Source organism: Netta rufina (genome assembly GCF_964035555.1).
Source record: "Netta rufina genome assembly, chromosome: 19".
Taxonomy (NCBI): domain Eukaryota; kingdom Metazoa; phylum Chordata; class Aves; order Anseriformes; family Anatidae; genus Netta; species Netta rufina.
Genome location: NC_140143.1, coordinates 7,475,268 through 7,500,983, shown reverse-complemented (window position 1 = coordinate 7,500,983; position 25,716 = coordinate 7,475,268). Strand labels below are relative to the sequence as shown.

General features: G+C 45.8%; 1 protein-coding gene across 9 annotated transcripts in view; it reads right to left on the bottom strand.

Annotated features, from left to right (window-relative positions):
* LOC311216963 (uncharacterized protein) overlaps positions 1 to 25,716 on the bottom strand; it is a 113,044-nt gene that overhangs the window by 77,985 nt on the left and 9,343 nt on the right. The window lies entirely within an intron of this gene.

Here is a 25,716-nt window from a genome sequence, read left to right as displayed (position 1 = left end):
TGAGAACACTTTGCCTGTCCTGGCTTTCACTGATGATAAAGCATCATTAGGCTAAATATCCCCTCCGTGATGCTTGGCGCTTCTCCAGCGAGTCTAAAAGTCCCTTCTCTGGGGCGCTGCCAACATCCGTGCAGGAGTCCTCTGCTTGCATTAGCCCTGTTACCTCGTTAGCAAGGATATAAGGATGCAGTGCCAGCACAACTCTAACCAAGCCATGGAGCCGGTCACAGACTAATGCTCAAGAGCAAATTCAGAACTGCAGTGCAATCCTCCAGCGTGCAGCAAGCTGAATTTGCTTATACAGGAATTGAATTTAGTTTTTAACCACCTATTCCTCTTCAGGGCAGTTAACATGGTCACTTATGTAGTTAGGTCTTTATCATAAGACAATGTAAAATTTGGCCTCTTTTCTTTCTTTTTGAGATTGCAATTTTAACTGCTTCTTGCTCAGGAATAGCTCAAGCCAAGCTCAGCACCAGCAGCTCCCCTCATTATGAAGGAAAGCCACTGTGGGTTGAGTTCTTGGAAAGCAGAGTCTGTATTTTCTAAGATCAGAGTCAAAAAGAGAAGGTGTTTGGAAAGATCTCAGCTCATCCAGGCTTTGCACAGCAATGAGAATGGTGCCAAAGAATGACCAAAAGGCACAGGAGGGGATCTGTCACCAGAGCTGGTCAGCCAAAACCCCCTGTCCCCAGCAGGACTGCTCCGTTAATTTCCCCAAGCCCACCACAACCAATGCATCTCACAGAAAACATTCGCATCAAGCCTGCCACTGCAAAAACATCCAACAAACACCCTAAAAACAGCAGGAGTGGGACCATGCTGAAGGTCCTGCCATGCCCAGGGAAGAGACCGGGGCTCCCTGCCTCCCCAGAGGTTACCCAGCCCCAGCTCTCGATTGCAGCCAGCGCTGCGCTCTCCGCAGGGGCTGGCAGCGCGTTTGTCAAATCAGCACAATAAAGGCAAGAGAAATAATGACACCCCCAAGTCAGGGAATGACTGCAGGTGACTTTCTGTCAATACTGGATCCTCCTTGAAAGATGAGATGTTTCATTCAGGCCTTTCAATTCCCACACCAGGCTGGCTTTTATGTTTTTATTTTCTCTTTTTTTTTCTCCCCACCTTCAAACATTCACATCTGTGAAACACTCACTAGCCAACAGCACAGGCTCAGGCAAGGACCCCAGCGAAGTAACATTTTATTCATGATTGCAACGGCAGGCATCTCAACTTTCACATCCTCTACACCCTGTTTCCTAACTCTCACTCTTATCCCCTGGTTCCTCACTGGCTGAGTGCTACGGGTTCACAGACTATCAGGTATCTGTTACTCGTTTCATACAAGTGCTATTACCCTTTAATTCCTCCCTTTGTTTTTCTTACCTTTTGCAACCTTCTTACTGTTTTTAACAGCTTTTTAGCCTTTTGGTCCCATACACCCCATCAGTCCTTTTCCGTTGACTATCAGCCCGGTACTTGTTTCCCCCCATACATCGTGGAATCCCAGGAAGAAACATGCCTTGCACTTCCCATGCTTACATTACTAATTATGATGCAAAAACAACATTTTTTTTTTTCCCAAAACATCCAGCACATGCAACAATAAGGAATATTATTCCAAGTCTGCAGGTAAACGCAAGGCTCTGAGCTATTCACAAGCAGCTTCTGCCTCAGCTCCATGTCCCCAGCTAACTTATGGGGTATCAGCCACGCAGACACTAAACATCAGACAGCTGTCCTGTTCCTGAAACCAAAAAAGCCTCTGCATGTAAATGGGTGTGCCTGTGAAATCCAAAGGAGGAACTGCCTCCTCCGAGACGCAGATGAATTCCTTGTTAATTACAGCCATAAAGCAATTATTCCTCCTTGCAGAAAACTATTATCAGTCACAGATCTGAGAGCTAATTTTTGCCACTGGGTTTGTATAAACAGATCACAGGAATATGAAATTGTATGTGTGCACGCATGGCTGTGTGCCTGCTGACCCCAGACCATGCCCCTGCACCTGCATCCTAATATTTACTCCTTGGTTCATCTCCACTGAGTGAGAACAGGAGTGAATTCAACAACCTGATGTCTTAAAATCCCACCATCCCCAGGGCATTCAGTGCTCCACAGGCTGGATGGCACCAGCTTGGCTCCAGACACTAGAAGTCAAAATGCAAAAAAAAATAAAAATAAAAATAAAATTATATATAGATATATAGATATAGATATAGATATAGATATAGATATAAAATATACATATAATGCATAAATAAATATTTTTAATTTTATTTTTTGCTAGTTTAAGCCAGTGAGCATTTAGCAACATCTTAAGATTCAACAAAAGTCTAGTTGCAAGCAGAGCAGTGCAGGCTGTTCAAAAGGACCAGGACACAGAGACCAGCCCTTTCTGTGCTTCTGCAGGCTGGGAAGGGTCAGTACCCACTCTGGTGGCTGAAACAGGCACAAAGCACAGCTGGGGCCAGGCAAGGTTTTCAGCTGGACAGTGCCTTTGCCACAAAAGGATGACATTTCTGTTTATTTAAACTATTTGCAAATTTGCCCAGAAATTGAAGAATCTTTTTTTTTTTTTCCCCTCAAATACTGAATTGTCTCATTTTAGCCTTTAGGAGGCAAAACAGCACAATTTCTCACTTCAGAATGAAGTTTTACTCCTCTGTTTGCTTAGATTTGATTTTTAGGATGCCTTCTCTCTGTTTTGCTCAAACCACAGGATTTTTACAAAGCATCCCAGGGCTCCAGTAGCACTGCTCAGAGGACAGCTCACAGTGCTGTGCATCCATCTGTCCAAACCCTGCAGGGACATGGTGGGTGCCCGTGGCAGGGAGCACCACAGAACCCATTCTCTGCCCAATTCCTACGTGCAGAGCAGGGCCCAATCCCTCCTCTACAGCTGCTCCTGCACCCAAGCACCTGGGCAATAAATGGTCACCCATATTTTGGGTCATTTACACTACAAAATGTGCAAGGTCTGCCTGGGTTAAAATATGCTTTCCAGCTCTACCTCATGGGTTCAGCAGGTGGCCAGGTTGTGATGGGTAGCATTTGGAGCTGTGCCATCTCCTTCCTGCATGAGCTGTCACATCCTGGAGAAAGTCTCACCTCTAAACCATTCCGATTGCTTTTGCATCTCTAAATTCAACACCTGAGCTGTAAGTTCCCCTTCTGCTCTGCTACACCTGGTTTGCAGCTAAGGGTGTTGATTTGGGCATATCAGAAACATGGTGGAATCAAGATAATTGTGGAAACAGTGTAATAGCACAGAACACATCATTCTGCAAGAATAGAGAGGTATATTTGAAAGCAGGCTGCAAAAGGGGAGGTAAAATAAAAGCAGGCAATTTGTTGCTGATTCTAGATTTTCCAGTGTATAGTAAAGCTGAGAGCCAACTGCAAATGTTGCAGAAAAAAATCATACATGGTTGAGTGGGTGGTGAGCAGCAGGTAAATCCATTGCTGATATTAACAAAGAAATGCATGGGAGGAAATGTAATCTTAGTTGTACACATCCAGCGGTGGACTCTCCACTAACTCATCACTCGTTAGCAAAGAGACCTTGGAGCTGTAATTAGCTCAGCAGCAATGCAAGAAGCAAACATGCCAGCTGTGCAGAGAGGCACCAAGAGCAAGAATGGTTCAGCCACTCCAGCCACTTCTCATTCACAATTGAGATATTTCCCTCACTTTATCACCTCTCATGTTCTGCAGTCCATCAGGCTGTCACACGCTATCACCAAAGCTACTTCACCTCCTTCAGCCCGTACTTCAAGCAGCCACTGACACAAAATTCTGCAGGACAAGCACGTCAACACACTGTGTGCGAGAACCTCACCAGCCAACCTCCTGCAAGTTTCTCCATGCAGCTTTGGGACTGACCTGTAGCAGCTGGGTAAACGCAGGAGGTGCACTGCTTGTTCCCAGGAACAGACACCCCAGCTCCACAGTTAGAGAGCAGGGAATCCAGCAGGCAAAAAAAAAGTTAGCATTTTATACACAAGCTGAAGGCTCGCTGCTAAATCCAGTCTGAATGTTTATCATCTGGAAATCCATCTGTCTGCCAGCAGAACTCATGTTTGTGCCACAAGAGGAAGTGCAAATCTCATAAATTTAGTTTCAAAGAGCAAAACACTCAAGCATTCAGAATTTTTACTGCCATTAAATTTAATTACACATCAAGTAGCTGCTGTGACTGGTATAAAGCTGTCTAGAAATATGATCAAATAATACAATAACAGCAAATATATACCAAATCAGTGAAAGAAGCTGCCTCGATGATAGAGAAAAATTACTTCCACTAACACAGGGCAGGATTTATCACAGCAGGTCTGACTACCAAGCAGCCTGGCTGGTTCAGGCACCACCTGTGTCACACAGCCAGTCTCTGACTCCTGGGAGAGAGTTAACTCGCTGGCATCAGCGGCAGCACCAGCCACAAACCATCCCAGACCTGGTTTTGCAGATGTGCCAAAGACAGCACAAGCGGTGCACCCACTGATGGACAGAACCTCAGAATAAATTAATCCTCATAGAAAAGAAAGGCAAGTGCCAGTAGCCAAGTAGCAGCATCAGTAGGGCATTTGAGTCCTGTAAAACTGAAGATGAAACATTACAAGGATTCCCAGCGCTTCATCACTGTGCCACAAAAGGAAAAATGAGCAGAGAGGGTTGCTTCTGCAGCAGAGCAGCAGCAGGTACCCACGAGCTTTGGGAACCAAAGCAGCAATCACCCCTTCCCCAGGCTTTCCTTTGCAAGGAGCTTTGATTGCTTTCAGTTACTGATCCCAATGCACAAATCTGAGCACACGTGGATAGCAACGGTGCAGCTCCAGCTTTTCCTGTGCTTGCATTTATTTGAAATGCTAAGGGAAACGCACCCAGCCAACCTCCTGCTGATTACTTGTTTAGTTTATAGTTCATTGCTTGAAAGAGAGTATAACACCATTAATTCATTAACTGCAAGCATTACACAAACAGAATTGCTGCATCCAAAACGTTGATGTGAGCTGGTGACTCACTAGCACTCCGTGATATCTTTGGAGGCAAATTTCAGTTCTGTTCCCAGAGTGGGGACAGGGCTCAGTACCGAGGGCAACCAGACTGGTGAGAAAGGCACTGCAAGCCCCAGCTGCCCCCAGGAAAACCTCTCTGTGGGACCAGAGATGCACTACGAGATCCCTCCAGCCAAGCTGCTTTGGAGACCTGACTTCAAAATGAGAGAAGCAATTTCACTGAAGGCAAGAGAGGAAAAGAGTTTTGTGGATTTCATCCTTGTTCTGCACGTTGCCAAAACATTCAGACAACTTGCACGGGAATCAGCAGCCACAGATGGATCCCAAATGGCGTTGGCTGAAACATGCAGGTGGCCATAGACAAGGGAAAGTTGTAGGCCAGGCCACCCAGGGAGCCCCAGAGCTGACAGATATATCACAGCCCACGATGGGATCTCCGGAAGAATTAGGTTTTAAATTTAGTACAAAGTCTGTTATGAATTTCTTATTGTGTGCAAACTGAGCTTACCAGGGGAAAAACCCCTAAAGCCTTTAAAAAATACAAACAAGTTGATTTCCATTGGAGCCAATGTTGTTATAGAAAGTTATGCTAAAAAAAAAAAAAAAAAAATGTTTTGGACTCTGACTCTGCTAAACATGAACTTCAATTGTCCACATCAATAACAATCAAGACAGCAAATAGCAAATGATCTTATGAACGACAAATTCCTTTACTAGGACTTGCCGTATTTGATGTGAGGTCTACCCACAAGTCACATTAGAGACAATGCAAAATAACATAAGGTGGAATTTCCAATCCTTGGAGCATCAGAAAACGGTACACTTCCCTTCTCTCATAGCAGCCTGTGCTGTTCCAGCCTTCTCCTTTGTGGCTGGATTTCAGTAGAGCAGCTCTGGCCATCTGGCTTCATTAAAGCATTGTCATGTCCCCAGCCCTTTTTGATGGACCAAAAATAGTAAGAGCAGTTCCCATTTAGCAAACCCTCATTAATCAGTGCTATCTGGAGGACTGATTACACTTTAATTTAGCTAATTCAAGAAGAAAACATTTTTGTAAGCTGCTGGGGCTTGATTCACTGCCTACTGTCTGAAAATTCTTTATTTGAAACTTATGTCTGAAAACGACCTGTCCTTGGGCCAGCCAAGACAGAACATGCCCTGAAGCAAACCCTAATGCTACCACACTTCTGCACCACGGCAAGAGACAAGCTTCTATTTATGCATTTATCCCTGATCAATGGATGGACTTAGGAGCTAAATAACCTCTAAGAAAAAACAACAGGCACCAAAGCACCATGCAGAAGGACAAAACATAGGATTTTGGAAAGTCAGTGCTCACAATGACCCCCGTGCACTTGATTTTTGTGGTTGCCCTTGCCTGGGAGGTTGGGCTGGGATGTAAGGGGTATGCCGAGCTGGGAGAGGGCTTCACAGCCCCATCCCATCCATGCAGCTCCATGTAATATAAAGCTAAAGGAAAAAGTTTAACTTTTTCCGTAACTTTTAATATGCAGAAGCTATATTCAGCCCCTGCAAAACATTTTATTTTTCCTATTCTACAGGAACTATACTATTAAAATCCTTAACTGAAAAGAGAAGCACAGAGCCTTTGATAACAGGGTGTGGAGTTTCTGAAGATACTGGATGTGCTGAGAATCACCAATAACTGCTTCAGGATTTTTCTCAGATCGGGGGAAAAAAAGAAACCCAAGCCTTGGTGGTGCAAAGGCTTAGTCTATACCACCACAGCAAAATAAAATACCATTCCTAGGGACAGGAGGTGGTTCCTGTACCTTTCCCACAGCAGGAAATTCAGCGCATTCCCACAGAACAGAGAAAAACAACAGGGATGTGCTGCAAACAGTTGGCTGAACTTCAGCAAATTCTAGTTAAAGGGTCTTACACACAGAATTTTCATGCAAACCCATGCCAGTCACTCAATTTTTCTGTTTACGATTCTCTTATCAAAGTTGCCCTTCCTTTGTTGTTCCCTAAGTTCCCTCAACCTTTGTCCCTCTTTCCTATTTAGGATCTAAACTCCCCAGGATGCTGAGCATCTCCTGCAGAGCACATACAGGTATTTAGGTGACAACAAATGTGACCAATGTCTTCAAAAGCAGCTCTGCCCTGAGCCAGATTATACAGATGCCTCCGCAGTCATTACAGCGAATATCTTTTTTCACTTTTTTTTTTTCTCCCAATGAATAATAAAGCAACCTTTTTGCCCTGCTGTGAAATGAATGGATCTCTCCGAATAGCTGCTCATGCAGAAGAGTTGCTTGGGTGTATTCAGGGCTTCTCTGGCTGGTCAGGGAAATCCATCACTGACATGTAAAACCACTGCCCAACTGGATTAGCTATTACCCTGCATATGTTGGCTAAGGAAAGCAGGCTGCTGTCAGATGACCCTGGTGTTAGTTAAACGCTGTTGTTTCTTCTAGGAGACACAAGTTGAATTTTCAGCTTCAGGATCATGAAGCATCCATGGCACTGCCCAGCGCTGCTCTGCTGCCCTCTGTAGCCACCCACAACCAATCCAAGCCTACAAGCTACACCTGAAAATCAGTGTTGAAAGGCTGAGAAACTGCCACTCACAGGGCTTCTCCGCATGTGCCATGGTTCAACAACCTTTATAAAAGCGCTTGCCCAGGGGAGGAGCTGGAAACATCAGCCTACAGCAATCCTAAATGCACAGCTGTGAGATGAGAAGGTGTGCACAGAGGAAAGGACATCTTCTGCTTTGGGTATCTGAGTTTGCCAGGCAGGGATGTGAAAGGGCTGTGTATATCCATCTCCTATGGGTTAGCAAACTCCTCCAGAAGAAAACATATCTCAAACTGCTCAGCTCCTAACAGGAGGGACAGTGTGTGGGGACGTCCCCTCTGCCTCTCCTGCAGGGTAGCTGAGGTCCCATCTCAGGTCTGGACCTCGAACAAGGACCACCACATTCCTGTCCATAAAGAACAGCTTATATTTACTTTCCTTACTGCAGTCCTTTGAGATCAACACATGAAACAACAGTACAGCTTGCTGTATACTTCTTGAACCTTCTCTTTAGCATAAACTAACACCCAGTTCTGTGCCTCCTTTATTTCTGAAATAAATAATTCTCAAGAAGAGAGAGGAGCTGCCAAGTTGGTTGGGACATGGAGTAAGAAACGTTGGGGTACAAGCAGGGAGACCTGAGAGCAGTGCCCAAGGCCCCAAAGCCATCTACTCAGCATAGTGCAAAACAGCTGCAGCACCAGGAGGTTAGATTTAGCAGCTCCTTGCTGCAGGAATGGGTGAGCTTAGGGAAAAACCCACCCTTCTGGGAGGCGAGCTGAAATGTGAAGACTGCTCAGCATGCTGCCACTCACCCAGGAGCAGGACAATGCCGAGTTATCCTTGGCGTGCCTCCCAGAAGCTGAAGTGATGTTTATGAGGGCGCTCTTTTAAATGAAAGAAAAATATACCCCAGCTGAGTTAAATGGCAGATGTTTCTTTGGACCGAAGTTTGGCAGGGGATGCAGAACAGGATTGTTCTGGCACCAACCAAGGCGGTACTCTTGTGGAGGCTTCTCTGACACCGTTTTATTTTTTTATGTGCTTCTTGTGAATTTGTAGCTCTCCCTGGGGGCTGCATAGCGCCTGCATGGCGCAGGGTGGAAGGGACTCATGCTGACTACTGATGAGGGAACTGGAAATCATCTATTGACAGCAGAATAACAACATAGGAGAGAGGATGCATATCAGAGGGTACGTGCATATGGTCCTACCACTGTGAAAGAGAGGGGAAGAGCTACTGCATCATTCTTTTGTACATGACAGAGGCAGAGTGTAGGGTTCAGTGCACACATATGGCCAGGCACATGAGCAAAAGCACTGCATTCCTCCTAGGCAGCTCCAAGGCAGCTTTGTTAACATTCCTGGTAGATCAGCAGCAAAGATAACAGAGCCGCCTTTCAGTCTTGGCAGGAGCAAGTATAAGCTTTGGGTAAGGGGTCACAATGAGACAATCAAAAGCCACTCAAACAGACGTTCATCCAAGGAATTTTCTAAGACTTCCACAACCAGAGATGCGTGTCACATCTGCCTAGCACTGCCCCGCAGCCTCAAAGCATCTCCTGCTGCAAGGTGCCAAAGCAGCTTTGCACAGCAGAGGGAATACAAAAGCCTTACAACAACAGCACCTAAAACCCCCACAGGGAGGAACAATTTGTCCTTCATCATTCCTATAACAGAAAGCTAAATTGTACTACTGTGAATTTCTATGATTTCCTACATCCACTACATTGAAAAACCCTCAACGGCAGCAATACGCCAGGAGTGCCATTATAACAGGCAAACCCAGCTCGACACAGCACAGAACACTCAGAGAACAAGGGCCAGGCTCTGCACGCAAAGGAGGAGGAAAGCACCATTTGCAAGCCCTTTGCTACATCTGCAATTACAGGAATATGCAAATGGGTGTGAAGATTGCTCATATCTGACGTTGTCCAGAAGCACAGTCTGTTAAACATCCAGAGGCATGGGGGTTAGACCCCATCCCAGCCTCAAGCAGGAGACCTCAACAACTATGTCCTCATACAGACCATGTTGTAGATGCACCACTTGCCTCCTCTCCATCCCGGGAAGGACTTGCCTTTTCATAGGGGCTAGACATAAAGGAGATCATTAACACAAAGCACTGGGATAGACCTGCATCAGGGCACGAACATGAGGGATCCTCAGCTTGGTTCATAATTTCGTAGATAGCACAGGAGTTACAGGAACTTGGACAGTTCTGAAACCCAATCTAGCAGGAACAGCGTGCACCCTCTGTAACTAGTGGAGTCTGAATGCCGTTAGTACCTGACAACAACGGGAAATCAGTGTAATTGGCATGGTGTGGTATGTGGTTATCACACAGGAAATTGCACCTTGCTGGACCCTACCACAATAAAAGACCTTGATATAGCTCTGCAGCTCAATGTACTGGGGCCCTAGAACAAAACACTGTTATTTAAAGTACAATACGTATAAGACCAATTCAAAGGGCACCACGGTCAGCAGGATGCCCTGCACTGTCTTCGGTAGGCTTTGGATCAGCCCCTGCAGGACTGAGCCTCCTGCTGGCTTTAGCCCCTGCCCATGTTCTGCAGCACACAGGGACCTCTTGCAGAGCCCCAACTCAGTCAAATGTTGGGGCTTCTGCCTGATTTCAACGAGAGGGAGACAGGAAAAGCAACAGACAGCACACAGAGGGAGAAAATCATTTTTTTCCCTCCACTACTAGTGGTTTCTGTGACTATCCCCACGGCATTCAATACATCATAAATTAAAAAAGCTATTATACAGAAACAGCGGGCATGTATGGTTGAGAGAGACTTAAAATAAGTGCTTCTAAATTACTTATTAGATAACAACGCTGGATCTGAGGCTACTTAGATACTGGCCCATTACCAGCTGGCAGGACCAGCAGGGTGCCTGCTCTGCTCACACGGGCACACCAGAAGCGCGTGCTTTGTTCCCCAGCCATGCTGGGGGCAGCTCACATCTCTATGAAGGTTTTCTTCTCATTCCCCCTCAAAACACTCTGAAAACAAGGAGAGCTGTTTGCCCGGTTATACACCCAGCTCCTCCCTTGTCCCCCCGGTCTCCAGGGCTGGATTTCAAGCAAAAATGCCTGGTGCATTCTCAGAAATGCGTTCTTGGTTTTGCAGGCTCATGCAAAGCTCGTTTCTCTAGATGTTGTTGCCTTACTCTTCTCATCAAACCCTCATCAAGCCATCATATTTAACTGCACGAGATTGCCTCGAGAGTCTAGCAAAAAGCTCTGCCACATGCTCAAGACGTGGAAGCCCATCCAGAATCAGAGACACACCACAGCAATTTAAAACCACTGCAGACCAACCTCTAAGCTCACAGCCTATGAAACAACCCCAAGCTTTTTCAAGCAAGGCTCCCACAAAAAGGAATAGGTTGTTCCATGCTTCCTTGGGCAGCTGCATTTACATGAAGATCAGCCTCTAGAGTTGTCACCAGTTAGTCAAATCACTGAAAGAACCTTAAGGACAACCTTCCTACAGAGCTGAGGCTGCTGCGTCAAGCCCAGACAGCCACCGACAGTATCGGGCTGGAAGTACCAGAGATAAAATCTCCCACTGCCAGCAGGAACAGACAGACCCCAGGACCGTGGGATGAGGAAAGCATCGAGGTCCCATCATTTCTGAAGCCCAAGGAGGAACAAATGACCATTTCAATGCTTGGCATCTAGAGACAGAAATCAAATACTTTGGCTAGTGGCAGTACCACAGCGATGAGAACAAATGAGGTAGACAGATGTCCAGTAACTAAGCTGATACACATCAGGCAAAGGAAAGGAATCTGAATCCGCCCCAAACTCCAGAAAGAACGGAGTATCAGCATCACTAATTTTTTAGCTAGCAGTCATCCTGGAACATCAAGTTTTATGGAAACATTACCTTGGCATTCACTACAGGCCTTTTCAGAAGACTTTGATAGATTAAACTTTCTCCCTAATGGACATCTTTCTTCCTTATGGAGTCAACAGCCTTTTTAATTCCTCTTTCTATCCAAGACAGAGGATGGACTGAAATCCCTGCAGAGTGTGAGGAGGAGGAGGGTTGGCACAGCAGCGAGAGGGGGAGAAATCCGCACCCATGTCACATCTGTGCTGGAGAGGACTCTTGGTTCTGCACTTCCATCTCCCATGAACATTCAAGTTTATTCCATTTCCTCCCCCCAAATGACCATAAGTCTCCAGCAGGACTGCATTTTGTTTTAATCCGATCAGCAGCAATAGTAGCGGGTTTTGGACTGCAAAAAGCAGAGTGAAAAAGCAGATAGCAGTGGAGGAAACAAAACACAGACATGCTAGTGCCAGCACTGATGTCATGCTGAAGAGAGATTTGAAAGAATTTAGTGGCTCAGTATCATTTACTTCCAGAAGCAGCAGCCATCCAAAGCACTTGGGTGCAATTCGCACTCAGGAATTCTGGCCTCTGAGAGCCCAAATGGAACAAACTCTGTGTTCTGCATCTCTCCCTGTCCCTTCTCCCCAAACTGCAGGGACAGAATGGACTGAAGGAGCCCAGGTTTTGGAGTCTGTCTGCTTTGCAGCCATTTAAAGTCTTCTTTATTGATTGTGCTTAGGACTGGAAACTCCCCTCCACGGGAGGTGACCCAAATTGAGGGGCAGGGACTTCATAGGGTAGCACCAAGTGGGATCCTCTTGTCTTACTACGGAGGCTCAGCCATGCTCAGGCTGCTGCATTGCTGCACATGCAGGAACATGGCCTGCTGATGGCAAGGAGTTGGGCTAGTCTGACCTCACAAGTAAACCTAGGGCATATCCTGCCCTTAACATAAAGAAAACAAAAGGGACAAGCAAGCAACACCAAGAGATGCTGTACCCTCACCTACTATATGTCAGACCCCCCAGCAGACCTGGGGATACACTGCAGGAGACAGCACCAGGCTCCCCTTGGGCACCCAAAACCTGATGGTGGCTGTTCCATCCGGCTCCTTCCTCCAGCACCATGCCCCAGCCCGCAGCGATCGCTGCAGCTGAGCCAGAGGAAAAGCAGGAGCCAGTGCCAGACCTTCTGATGCCAGCAGGACAGCATGCTGCAGAGGCTGGCACTGCCTTCCTCCACCACAAGAGCCGGTTTTAATGAGCTCCTTCACCTCCAAGGGAACAAACATGCCTTCAGCATCAAGTGGGACCACCGACAGGGCTGGGGATGCTGGGAGGATGCATCCTAAGGGATAAGTAAGAGCTCTCCTGCCCCTGTTATTCCACAGCTGTCCTGGTCTATTAGCCATGTTATTCTCAGCAGGTGAAACCCGACCTGTGCTGACAGCAGGCAAAAGGCATCTGAATCATATCCTGCTTCTGCACCACCCAGTAGTAAGAGAAGATCATATAATTTACTGCTAATTATTTGGCTGACAGACTTGGCATTCAAAAAATTTCTCTATCCAGATGCTGAGATGATTTTTTTTTTTTAAAAATCAGCTATTTAACATGGCTCGTTATTTGGCCATTACCTCTTTCTGTATAGGGACCTTTTTAACAAGTGTCACATTGGTAATCTAAAAGCACCGTCTGCTCATATGGGAGACTGAGACTCAGCCAGTGGGAGCCTTTGAATCAAGTCGTATGTAATTTGGTAAATCTATAGAAATGTGACTGAGTGACAAAGCAGGAGCTGTTCAGAGATGTGCTCCCAGTTGCTTGAGCTTTCCTACCAGCAATGTCTCTTCCGGTGATCTAGGATGTTTCTCCACCCATCTACATCTCTGTTTACTCCTTCACTGCTCTGATAGTGTAATTTTGTGTGCACACATTATACATGTTGTCATTTCACATTTCTTTAAAAATAAAATCAAACTTTAAAAGAGAAAAAGCAAATAGATCACACTGCTTAGGTATATTCCTAAGAAATCCAGTGCCTTCATGTTTGAGAAAGAAAAGCACAAACTACCATGAATTTAAAATCCCACAAATAACTTGGAAGCTGATCATTCACATTCAACAAGGAACCTTCTGCCTCTGGGCTGGGAAAAGCCACTTTCTCCCATCCCTTCTGCCCATCCAGCAAGCACAACTGTTCTCTACTCATCCAGCAAGCAGTGGGATGAGATTTCCTCCAGAGCCCAGCACTGCTTGGCTGCATGCAGCAGTGGGGAACACTATAGGAAAGTAATGAAAGCTGTCACAGGAACAAATGAAAGCCAAAGTGCTCCTCTTGCTCACAGTGGTCTGCCTTTGCTGCTGCCTGAAAGCCTTGAGGGGACAACAAAAGTCTGTCCACTGGCTTAAGTGCAAGCATTTAGGCAGTGCAGGGACTTTAAAGCGGATCTAGGTACAGAAGTGGATCCTATCCTAAGCCTTTCCTGCTCAGCTTCCCCATCATTAAGAAAATGGCAGCAAATTAAACCTACAGGAGCAGAACAAGGGGCTCTGTACCAAGCGTGCACTTGGCATGGACCTGGCACAGGAGCTCAACAGGCACACATCTCCTGCCAGGCTTCCTACTCGCCTGGCATCATCTCCTGCTCTGGCGCCACGCATCGGGAGCAGGAAAACTGCTGCAATCGTGATCTGAAGGACAACTGGGGGAAACCCTGTGGCCAAGACCAAAATCATGAGCGTGTGTATCCTGGAGAAGCCTTTGGCACGAGGAAAGGGACCCATGCCCTGTGGCTACCCCAGTCAAATCCTGATGTCTGGTCATCCTGAAGTAATTCCCTCTTCGCCTCACACCATATATTTAAAATACTTGGAAAGCAAATACTGCTTAGCTTTAACAACTGCAGATGAGGGAAAAGCTGAGGCAGTAACAGATACAGCCTGAAGCATCTGATGAGCGGAAGAAAGATGCTATTGTGCAACAACACTGCCTGGGCCAGTGCATCTGACACCACAGCTTTCTTAAAAATCTTGCATCACTTTGTGATACAAGCAGCAGGCACACACACACCAAGCTACGGCATGTACATACAGCCAGGGGCATCTATATTCCTTTATCAAGTATTTAATAAAGAACAGCTTTTCCTTTGATACTCCCGGTTGGAACAGATCAAACGCACAGGAAAAAGCAGCTTTTGAGACGATCAAAATGTAAGGTGTAATCATCTGTGTTCCCCCAACGTATGTTTAGCTAGCTGGCTGTCAGGCTCACTCGACAAGCAGAAAGGAGCTGTACTTCTCTTGCAGAAGCACTAAAGCCACCAGACACACCGTTCCCTCTCATGATCTTCCCCAAATTGATTCACCTGCACTATGAAACAGAAGTAGTACAAAAACTCATTAAACCATAAGCATAATGTGTTTGCCCCCGAACACTTCTTGCCCCTCAGTTAATGAGTATGGGGAAGAAGAAAGGACTGATATGGGAAGAGCTCGCTGGCACCACGATGGAGACAGCAGTCACCTTCATGCTCTGGCCAACTGATGTATGAATGGTGCATTAGGAGTGACAAGTTCAAAGAAACCACAGTGGCAACAGCCCTCATTTGCCACAATAAGACCAGGAAAATATCCGCTACGATGTTATTAACTTGATCCTGAATCCAATTCCCATCCTGTGACACGGCTTTTCTGTGCCCAGAAGAGCTGTGGCACCGAAGGACCCTAACATAGCTTCAATCAGCCAGTGCAAGGTGGTCACAGCCATCTCAGAGTGAGGCAAAATTTCCACCATGTATCCAGCTTGTTTTTCCTTCATGACTTACAAAAAATCCAGTTATAACTTTCACAACTGGATTAACTTCAAGCATGTATTTCTTTGAAGTATGCCTCGCCTAACGAGGCGCTTCATGGTAAGGATTCAGCATGTAAGCTCTGATGTTTGGTGCTCAGTTAAACTGGAAACCAGTATCAGATGAGATTGCTATTGGTCTCAAACTGGATAAAACTTCACTTGCAAGTGAAACACACTTGATTTCTGATGAATATTTTCACACTTGCAAATTGACACGTTTGCTTCCTGCAAGTGATATCTCACATTAGCTTTTCCCTGAAGGCATTCTTACCAGAAAATGCATTAGCTGAAGTATTTGGGGATTAGACCACAAAGAGGATCTCACACACACAAAAAGAAAACAGCAGAAGCAAACGCAAAATTTAATATGACAAATATTTACCCAAAAAATGGCACCCAGCCTCATTGGCAGACATCACACAACAACTATACTCCTTGCATCCATGTCTGATTTAGAAAGCTTGCACAGAAGGAAAATATCTGTATTCTTTTAGGGAAACAATTGACCTTGCATAAAATCAAACTCATGCAACCAGCCAGCAAAAGCCCAGCAGAGCTCAAGGATGAATTTTGACAGCTGTGGACTAGAGAAGACCACGTTTAATAAGCACTGACTTGTTAAGTAAGCCTCTGGAAGCAGTGTGAAGGAGAAGTGTGGCATTTTGTGAAAGCCACTGGTCTGAGGGAGCGCACAGATTTATACTTGTCACTGCTGACAGTGAGGAACTTCTCAAAGGGTACTTTGAGAAAACTGCTTTATATAATTATAGAGATTTATATCTCCTACAGTTCCAGGAGGTTCATCGCTGTCCTGGAGCTCTCAGCACAGAGTATTGAACAGAAGAAAAATGTAATGTCTTCCTTGGATGAGGGCTGGATGATTATACCCACGCAGTAAATAAGTGACTGGCTTCAGAGTTTGGTCAGGTTAGAAAAAAGCAACCTCACTCTTGAAAGAGGCGGACACAGCACAAGAGGCTCCCGCCAGCCCAGCACCCTGGAGTGCAGGAAAAGCAGCTGAAGCTGGCAACCAGCAGGCGGGTTTTATTTCTAGAGGGCAGATAAAAGAAACTTGTTATAGAAGGCAACGAGTTTGCCAAGACTTCTCATTAATGGTGCACATTTGTGTGGTTAGTCTGCAATAATTTTTATGGTTTGAACGTATTAAATGTAGTGTGTTGAGGTTCCACGTAGGGGTAAGGGCATCTATAGAAAAGGTCTGCAGCTATAAATCACAGGAGTCCTAGCCATGGCCATGAATTTCCCCAGTGTTGCATAACATTAATTTTATCATATAAATACCACCCCAACTGAGCTTTCAATGAATCAAATATATGGAAAATAAATGTCAAAGTCCATCTATGTTACTTAGTGCTTACACAGGGCAGAAATCATGAATCCACAGAGATGTAAATCAAGGACTTTTAAAACCAGACTTCTCACTGACCCATCAGGACTATAAGACACTGTGTCACCAGCTCCCAGAGTTTTCTACCAAGTGGCAGATATAAGTGTCAGATACAGAGTGATTTTATTTTTATTTAAAATGCTCTGGTTCCTGAAATCCCCTCACTGCTGGAAAATTTCATCTTTCTTTATATATATAATACTTGCTATTAAGTTCCTAGCTCCTAGGGTTGTACAGGTTAGCTCATAAGCATGACAAGAAGAGAGACTCAAGGCTATTTTCTCAGAGTCCTGTACTACCCAAGTCAGCCCCAAGACAGCCTCAGTTCACAGCAAACACTTGACTTCACTGTTCACCCTCAGCCCCAACACAGCACACACATCTCAGGAAAGCCTCGCAACAAAGACAAGGGCAGGATAAGAGAAAGAAACTAATGAAAAAGAAAACTAAGAAGGCTGTTTGGGTCCTTCTGACATGGTGGTTACTCAGAAACGTGGCAAGTTCTTGGAGAAAGTCCCATCAGAAAGGACCCAAATCAAAACCCTTCAACAAGAGGCTCACAGATAGCAAGGAATTTGAAATACTGGCTTTCAATTACTCTTCTATGTAGACTATGAAATATAGCTGCATACACTGAATTTGCATACACTTTGAATTTAATGCCCATGCTCTGCCAGAGCAGCAGCTCCTTGCCTTGACAAGCAGCTTTGCTCCAGCTGCAGGGCTTGCTCCCTGCCCCTGCTGGAGGAGGGAGACTGGACAGGCTTTGCATAGACACACTAGTGAGGTTTCCTCTAACTGGAAATGTTCCTTCTTTTATTCTGAACAGTCTGTCCACACTTGATGGCATAAACTGCTTTAGAAATTACAGCCTTGGAATGTAAAAGCAGGGCTGGCTGGCTGCTCGCCCTGGCTTTTCCTTGCAGCCTCTTTGCCAAGGGTATCTGGTGTCAGCAGCAGGAAGAGGGACAGAAGCACAAAGCAAGGACCTTGCTCCAGCAGCCATCCACATGAGCAGGCCCATCTGCTTCGTGCTTCAAGAGGGAGAGGCAGAGCCCCCTTCTCAGACAAAGTAGGCGAAGTCCTGCAATTCTTCTGTAACACACCACCCTAAGATTTCCACTCTATGTCTGGATTTCAACCTGACATTCTATAGCAGAGCAACTTGAACTCATTTCTCTATCCACCAGCATCAAGGTAGGAAGCCTGCAAGCTGATTGTATGTAACAAACGCTCAGAGCTGCTGCCACAGAGAGGGCCTGAAGGAGGGCAGCACGGACCACAGGCTCGTCCACCACAGCCTGAGCTGCAAGAACGAGCAGAATGCATGTTGATCTGCCCCAAACGGGAAGGCAGCCAAACGAAGCAGTCTGGTTTGAGGCCTGGCCTCCAGATGTTGTTGTGTAAGATAAACAGCTTCACACCAAGATCCAAAAGCTCCTACAGATCAGCATTTTCCTCCCCTCTGGTCACTCTGAACCCAGCAAGGGTTAAGAGGGCTAAAACTGCATCCACTTCAATAGTGTTCAAATGCAGTTATCTACACCGTAGTAAGGCCAAAAATTTAGCATAGCCCAACTAAATCATGACAAATGGCTATACTCCTCAGCCTCTGCCAACGGCCCCTCTTTTATGAGCATACCAGCCAGAAAAGAGGTTTTGGCCCCAAATGATATGCAATAATTATCTTGACAGCAGTCCTTGAAGGACATATCTTCTACCATGCTCCCTATGTTTTTAACATTAAACTTTCTACCAACACATTTAAGGCCAACAAAGGCTTTAATGGACAAATGCCTGATACATTTAAAAGGTTTCATCACATAAAATTACTTCTTAGGCCCTAAAAAGAACATACTAGAGATTGGGTGAAGGCAGACGCCAGAGTGACAAAGCTAGTACTGCAACTCCATCTTCACAGAAAAATGACCGGGTAGCTGCTGATTTGATGTGTAGCAATTAAAGAGTAATTTACACAGTGCCACTTAGTGACAAGTATAATTATGTTCTACTCAGGATACATATCAGATAATAATTGCCTCCAGCTGAGCTGGAGTTTGTAACCCACTAAAAGGGACCTCAATGATATAACAAAATGGGGATTTCAGCTGGAAAGTTTATGGCTGACCAGAAGATCACAGGATGATGCTCACAGCTTTTTGAAGAAAACCGCAATAGCAGCTTGATCCCTTTATAAATAATTGCCCTGATCCATACATAGATCTATAACAAAGATAAAAAGAAACAGAAAATGCATGAAGTTTCTAGGACAGATCATACAGGAGATTGTTCAATTCACAAGGCTCTGTTGCCTAAAGCTCAAAAAAAAATAAAAATAAAATCAACAGTGACAGGTATAGTTGGTAGCCAAAGTTTGGTGATGAAGGATGCCACTAACACAGTAGGCATCCTCCACAAAGTTGAGGAACACCTACAAGAACTGCCCGGCACACACAGGGACACCCTCATTTAGACTTTGCAGCATCTTGTCTAGGCTATGGTTGCTCCAAAACATAGCAGCTACCAATCCCAGGATGCTTCTAGAATTAACCTTTATCAGCCCACATTAAAACAAAGTCCCAGAATACCAAAACCAGCTCCGTAACCTGGTCTACAATATTTGCATGAGTGTTGAAGTCATATATTAAGTTGTGGACAGACCTGAGCTTCAGAAGCTCTCAGCTTCTGCAAAAAGATCATTAAAGTGGCTGTAGCTCTGAACCTATCCCCAAACCTTCTAAATAAGGAGGAGGAATTACAAAATTTAGCAGTGTTCTTGAGCACAAAGTTTCTCTGCCCCTGACTCCACTTACATTTGGACAACCCTCAGTTGGGAACTGCAATGTAAAAGGGCATGGGACTAGGGTGTAGGAACAGAATTGCCTGTAACAGCATCAGTAGAAACCAAGAGAGAAAGTTTGCAATTAGTTTTAGAAAGTTTTAGGACAGTGAGGACTGCTGATCTACAATGTGACTTAAACCTAAGTAGGACCTAGGCCACCCGCAGCAATTTGCAGAGGTACCAGAGTCAGTCTGGCTCTGTCACCCAGGACAGGCACAAGCTTCTCAAGGAGAAGCATGCAGGGTGGACAGACTACAGAACCTGCTCAGCTCATGGTTGAGCAGACTCTTCATCCCTCCCCATCAGGAAGCCAGCCAGTCCGTTTTTCCGTAAGCTTATCGACATTAAATTCTTACGATGTGCAGTGTACCTGTACAACTGCCAGCTAAGTTGCACTGAGCAGCAAGAAGCATTAAAATAAAGCACAGGTCGTAAAAGCTGAGCTCAGTAGCATTCTGCGTTGCAAACTAAGCAGCCATATGGCTTCTCTTAGATTTTATCAGCCTGATCAGGGGAACAGCAGTAGTAATAGAGGTAGTTTTGATTAACTACCATGACATGACTCAAATACATAGCGTAGAAGTGCATCAGTGTGGGGTGTTAGCTCAATGAAACAGTCAAAATCACTTTAAATGAAAGCTCAAGGAATCTTCTCACACTTATTTATCCTCCTCCTGTGACGTGAAGATGAGGTGGCATGAGTCAAATTTTCTCTCCCAGTAATTCTCAGATTTATCTGGAAAAGGACTCTCAAACAAACTCACTAGACCAACAGGTGGCTCAGGAGGTTATCCCACCAGCTCATTGCTCACCATGCCCCTGTGCCACAGCCCACCCCATAGAGGAGAGCAGGACTTGGGGCCATAACTCCTCAGCACTGCCCATGTGGGCAGGGCCCCAGCCAGGACAGGCTGGGACTGTCCCTTGTCTCCCCTCGTTGGGGGACTGCTCCAGACAGACGGACAGTCTCCCTCTGCAGGCAGGACCTTGCTGACCCAGGGCAGCCCAACCTGCCCCACTGGAGACCTTCTGTCTGAGCCTTTCATGCAAATAGCCCTGCCAGGGCAGCCAGACATGGCAGCACTCTCTTGGGGCTTGGTAACTCAATAAGGGTACAGTAGGTAGTGTGGTGAGACAAGAGGCTTCACCTGGCACTTAAGTTTCGCTTTCCACTTAATTTTGCAAGTAAAGGTCTGCTGAGGTTAGGCTGGGGTGAGGAATTCCTCTGTGGTGGTGATGATTTCAGAAGGAGTGCAATGACTGCTATAATTAGACCAAGGCTGGTTTGGCAAGGGTGGATATAATGTCCTGTGACCCTTTGTACACTGTACCCATTGTAAAAATAACTTCACGTGTGACTGTAGTTCCAGGAAGAAGTCCTGGTAACGTGCACAGCTCAGTCCCATCCCCAAGCTCTGTGGGGATGAACATCCCGTCCCTGCATTTCACAACCCTGTCGTCTCCTATCTCTGCTCTCCAGGTCAAATCCCCCAGCTCAAGAGATGCTCTCCCTCAGCCATCTGCCCAAGGCAAGCTAACAAAGCTGGCCGGGGAGCTAACCAGGCTTGTCAGCCCACCATGGGCTCCTCTTCCCTTTCACAATTCCCCCGAGGCAGTCAGAACACTCATCGCCAAGCCCTCATGCACCCAACCAAGGCAAACCCTTCATTACACACCACCCCAGCTTTTTCCCCAGTTCCAGCCTGATCCAGGAGATGGTAATATATGAGGTCCTAGCATGAGCTTTGGGACCGCTGTGTTTGCTCTTACAGGCATACCCAGACAGAGCACCTTGTTAGCAGTGCTTACAATGCACCAGAAATCCTGTGCGCTCTCCATGGAGTGTAATTAATGCACCACATAAGCTTCCCAGAAGGCATTTATAATTAACCTCTTTTTTTTTTTCCCCCTGCTGTATAATGCAAAAAATTGACTGTTATTCTCATACGAGCCCAGGAATGCTTATGAAGCCATCTCAGCCAAAGCAGGGCAGAAGTAATTTAAAAGACAATACAGGCAGGAAAAGTGAACTCTGTTCTCCTTACCCTGAGATACCACACTAAAAGAAAAAAAAAAAAAAAGAAAAAAAAACTCAATTTCCAAGCACTACTCAAAGGGTAAGCAGCATGCAAAACCCCTTCCAGCCCACAATGCCAGGACATACAAAAGTAACTGGGAAAAAAAAAAAAGATTGTATTTGTTTCCAAATTTATAGTGAAAACCTCAAGTGCTTCATGCTTTTACCTCTCTACAGAAAATCTTAACTTGCTCCCTTGTGGGCCTTTTCTTGCACTTTAGGACACATGAAGAGTTAAGGAGAAACTGCCAAGCGTTTCTCAGAGAACACATGGATGGAAAGCACACGGTGGCTGCTAGGGCTGGAAAAAACCCTTGTGCCAGCCTGCAAAAACACTGTCAGTCAATTAACTCAGTGCTACCCACTGCGGGCTTTGAGGAGGACTGTATGACCTGCAGGACATGCACAAATCCCTTTGCTTTGGGTGGATGTGGCAGGGAAGCTGTTCCTACAAACAGTGCAGAGTCCCGAGCCGTTACAGGAGGTGAGAGGATATGCCAGGACAGACCTGCAGTAGGCACGAAAACACACAGTTCCTTCAGATAAAGTAAAGAGTAAGAGCATATAGCAGTGGTGGTTGGAGACAGTATCAATATTGGCTGAAAGTCATGTGGAGAAGCCCTCAGAGCAAACCAATATATTCAGCCAGTAAAAGCACTAACATCTGAGATCAAAATATAACCAGCATACTTAGCTAGCATCTCGCTAGCAGCTATGAGATTTTATCCCAGCCCTGTTGTATTAGGATGAAATTACAAATTAAGCATTTTCAGCAGTCCCGCTTCGTATAATTTCTTCAAAATAAAAAATATTTAAAGTAAACAGCACACAGTAGCCAGGCCAAGAGCCAGCCACAAACAAGGGCAAAGTTTGATGTCGCTGCAGAAAGCCAAGGGGCCTGTGCCATGCTCACACCTTGCTGTCCTCACTGCTGGTGCTTGTGGATGCCTCCATGGCCTCAGGAGCCTGTTTGGAGCATCAGAAGTCACACGTGTTTTCTTCCTTAGCATCTTACGGAAGGTGGTTTTATTCAGAGCCAATTTAGGGGTTGAATTAAACATGACTGATATCAAAGTTGTCAGTCATACAGTGCACAGTGAAGGAAACACTGAAGAAAATGCAGAAAATAATCAGAAAGTGGGGCTCCTGGGCTGCTGTGGGACAGCATTCCCCTTCCTCATGGGTACTCCTCTAAGCTTTGCTCCTGCTCAGGAAGCAGGCTGTGCTTTGCCATGTTCCGACCTGCAAAGGGAAACCTTAAGACCCAAAACCACCAACAGTGGAACAAAGAATAACAACTCCACCATCCTTATTTTCTAAAACGAGAGTCCCATTATGTTCCCAGCACTGAAGACATCTCCATCCCTGGAGCACAACTTCGCTCCCTCATGGAGCAGTCCTTTGCCATTGTGTTTTCCACCAGCCAAAGCAACCTACAACAGTCAATGACATCAGCACAGGAAAGCAAAGCAACTTTTCCAAATTCACTCAACAGGGCAGTGGCAAAGCTGAAATAGGATCCAAAGCCCCAAAACCCAGTCCAACACAATGTACAAAGCCACGTGTGCGACCCAGGGCCATAGGGCTGGTGGGGACACCGAACACGGTACCGCCCTGCCTGGGGAGAGAGGCAGCATCGAGGTAAAAGGTTTAATATTTCATTATCACATCATTCCCCACAGTTTCTAATGTTAAATTAATCCCTGTCTATCCAGATCAGCTAAGATCATCCCCTAGATAAATTAGGTCAGCAATATCCTGAATTAAGAGGGGAAAAAAGCAAAGATACCTGATTGAGTGTTGAAAGTTTCTGCCATGACTGATTACTCTATGAATTATTCATCCCAGTGGCAGCTCTGTATTGCTCAACAGAAACATTCCTACAGTCAGGAAAGCACTTCACCAGCACAGCAGGGCAAAATAGGCCAAATCGGAACAAAACTACCATTCCCCACACCCTGGCCTGCCACGCAGCATCCCTCACAGGGCTGCATCTCGCCTGCCCTTGCCCTGTTCAGCAAGCACAAAGGCATTTTCCTTTGGAAATCTGGCCTGCAGTTTTGAAAAACAGATAAGAAATTTCACTGTGGCTTTTTTTTTTTTTTAATGCTACTAAGAGCAGATTGCCGCAACAACCATTGATAAAATGACTCAAAGCCTCTGCGTAGATGCAGACTGTCATTTTCTGTGTGTAGTAACAGGATGTTTAGTTAACCCTACAGGATCTTAAGTGCCTTCTGATATACTTATTATCTTAAAAAAAGTAATTGAGGTAGCTAAGTAGTTCTCTGCTGACAAATGTATGTGCCTCTATTACAGAGAATCCTGAAATATACCCTAAAACTTAAAAGATACCTCTTTTGAGTAACAGACCTGTAGGTCTTACAGCTATCCAGCTTTAACCATTAAACTATCCTCCATGGCCTGAAACCCAGAAGATTTAAAACAAAATAAAAAGTTTTATTTAACTATTTGTCAGATGGAAGAGTTACAGATAGTGAGTGATACATAAAACCCTTACAGAGAGAGGCTGTTTTCTAGTTTTAGAAGATAATAAATTGTGCCATTGGTCTGCCACTGGGCCTTGCTGGTAATAGATCACACATTTTCATGAAAGTTCAAATAACACAGAAAAACAGCCACACATTAGTCAGGTTGCCAAAACGCATCTTAAATAACACACCAAGAAGTGGCCACAAACTAGTCAGGGTGCCAAAACGCATCAAATGTTAAGCGGTCTGTGGTCTTCAGGATGTCAGGGTGAGACAGACTGTTTTATGACAGCTTTTCAAGGGAAATTATAAGGTTTTGCATGCCATTCCTGAAACAGACGTGCTGCCGCTAAAGGAAAACAGCATTCAGTTAATAGCGGTCATGATTTGTGGAGCCATTTTACCAAACTCTCTACAAAATAGCCATCCTGAAAAGGATACGAGCGATGTAAAAATTCAGAGTTATGTCTCAAAGGCAAAGAAGGTGAATGTAAAGCTGTATGTTCAGCAGGGAGCTGGCTTCATGGTGCTAGCTTATAGGTAACTGCTGCCCAGACCTCTGCTCATGGGAAGGGTAAAAGGGAAGGGGATGACAAAAAAAAAAAAAAAAAAAAAAAGACCAATGAAAACTGGTGCCAAACAGATCTTAGGGCATGGAAGGCCTGCAAGCGAGGTGGTGTTAGGGTCAGGGCACAGCCACATGGCACCGAGGAACGCAGTGGAGACCTAAGCAGACCTGGAGCATGAACATCACAGAGCGGTGACATTCAGCTGGTCCTCAAGGCACCACTCGTACACCAAAGCAAACCCTTCGCCATTGTGAGTGTGAGACCACGGCACAGCCACACATCACCAGCTGTGATAACATTGCCCCACCAGTGCTCAGTGTCCAACAGGGCCTGTCCTTCTGTAACCACTAATAAGTGGAAAGGAGTATGAACAACTGGAAAGGAGTATGGCTGTGCTCTCAGCTGAAAGATGAGTCAAAGGCAAAGAGCAGGATCCAGCTCCAAACACCGCCGGTGAGTCAGCACCACCAGGATGCTCCGGGGAGCCTCAGCACCATACGCAGCCGGTGACGATGACGGAGGCCGAGAGCACGGGAGTGGGGCTGGTACCGCCGTGCTGACCTCCGCGAAATTCATGATGCAGAGGAAGAAACGAAGGAACAGCTCGTGCCCTCGCCCTCTATTTGCGGCCATTTCACAGTGCCAGAGCAGGAACTTGGTACCCAGCCCATGAGCGCATCAGAGGGCTATGCTGTCACTCGGAAGGACTCATGTTACTGTAATTCCTGTGTTGAGAAGAGATGGAAAATAAAACCCCATTTTCCCGAAATGATCCTCGCTCTCCATACTTGCACAGCATCTGTGGCATGCGGGCACTGCACCAGCTCTGACAGGGCCAAGGATAGGGCCACTCTGGCTCCACAAAAGCCTTTCCCTCCTCCTGGTAAATCAATCCCAGCCTGAGCCGCCAGCTGAAGTCAACCAGCACAAACACACAGAGCACCACAGGGGTGGGGGTTAGGGCAGACAAAGCATCAACAGATTGCTTCCAGCAGCCTGGACACACCAGCAGGTGATGGAAGCCCTCCCAACACTGCATTTTCATGTCTGTCACACCTGG